The sequence below is a fragment of the Chrysochloris asiatica genome, unplaced genomic scaffold (assembly GCF_000296735.1).
Source record: "Chrysochloris asiatica unplaced genomic scaffold, ChrAsi1.0 scaffold00309, whole genome shotgun sequence".
Classification (NCBI taxonomy): Eukaryota; Metazoa; Chordata; class Mammalia; order Afrosoricida; family Chrysochloridae; genus Chrysochloris; species Chrysochloris asiatica.
In genome coordinates, this window is record NW_006408827.1 from 1612729 (window position 1) to 1614288 (window position 1560).

Here is a 1560-nt window from a genome sequence, read left to right on the forward strand (position 1 = left end):
GTATTCAAAGTATGAGAGAAGAAGTCTCCCCATCATTGATTTTAAGGAGCACATTGTACTTCTTTCAAGACAGATTTGTTTGTTCTTCTGGCAGTTCATGATACTTTCAATATCCTTCTCCACCATCAAAATTCAAATACATTGATTCTTTTTTCTGAACTTTTGATTGCAAATTGAGTGGCTATTTACAGAGAAAGATCATAATTTTTTTATATTCTATAAACCATATGCTTTGTTTCATTTCAATTATTGCAATCCTCTCCATGCTACAAGAGTTATCCTGCTTCTCCCCTGTGATTCCTGTTTCCATTTCACACAGCTTCCCATCCCTTCTCAACCTTTTCCTTAGGCAAATGTTGCTCTTGTGATTTTGAATAGTTAACCGTTCCATTATTCATAATGAGTGTACCTTACTAGTGTTCTTAGTCCTCTTTATACCTATCAAATGCTTGGCTGAAATTTTGACCACAAGGGTGTTTGAGTTTTATTGTCTTAGGTTCTTTCAGTTTCTTTCTAACCAGTAAATTTGACATTTTTATTTGCTTATTTAATAATTTTGAGTTTTGTTCCACATATTTTGAGACTCTATCTGGACCTTCTAATGTGCTTTCAGAGTAGCTAGTCACAGTAGCCAGGTACTATTTCGTTCTTCTTTTGTCAGAGTCATTAAGACTAATATTTACTTGATCCATTAATCCATTGGACTAATTGATCCCAAGCCTCTTCAATTATCATCACTCTTCTTTATTCTGAACATGCAGAGTCTAATAAATTCTCTTAGATTGCCGCTCATGAGTTTATAAGATCCGAGTCACTACTAACCAAAGTAGAATGTACAACATTGTCATTGTAGACTATGTTATGCCAGTTGAGCATAGTGTCCCCTGAGAATTTGGTCCTGAGTCCTCAGTTCCAGAAAATCATTGCTTTAAGATTTTTTATATTATCTAAGAAGTTCTCATAATTTTGCTCAATGTATGTTCCAACAAATTAATAGTTGTGTTTGCAGGAAAGGTAAAAAACCATAGACCAATATTCTCCTTCAAACTTGTATATTTGTGGTATATATAAATACATATTTATATATTACACTCTTTGTCTCATACCCATTGACCTATGTCTTTGTCCATGTATCTATCAGCAGAACATCGCTGTTTCAAGGTTGTGTATATATTACTATTCACCTCTATTCATTTAGCCCTGGCATATATTCCTGTCTACACTCGTCTTCATCATTCTTATGTCAACTTTCCTCTTGTGTATTGCCCTCTTCATAACCCAAGTTAACAAGTGTCTACCCTCCAGCCAGTGAATTACTCATTCTTCCTTCCCACACCTGGTAACCATCAAAGAATATTTCTTTTAATATGAAAACCTTTTCTTAAGTCTTTACAATATTGGTCTCATACAATATTTACTATAGGTGATTGACTAATGTCTTCCACATTCATCATGTTATGAAGCATTTTTTTAGATTCATTCTTCAACATTGGATAGTATTCCATTTTGTATAACTATCAAAGTTTGTATCAACTGATGGGCATTTAAGCTGTCTCCATC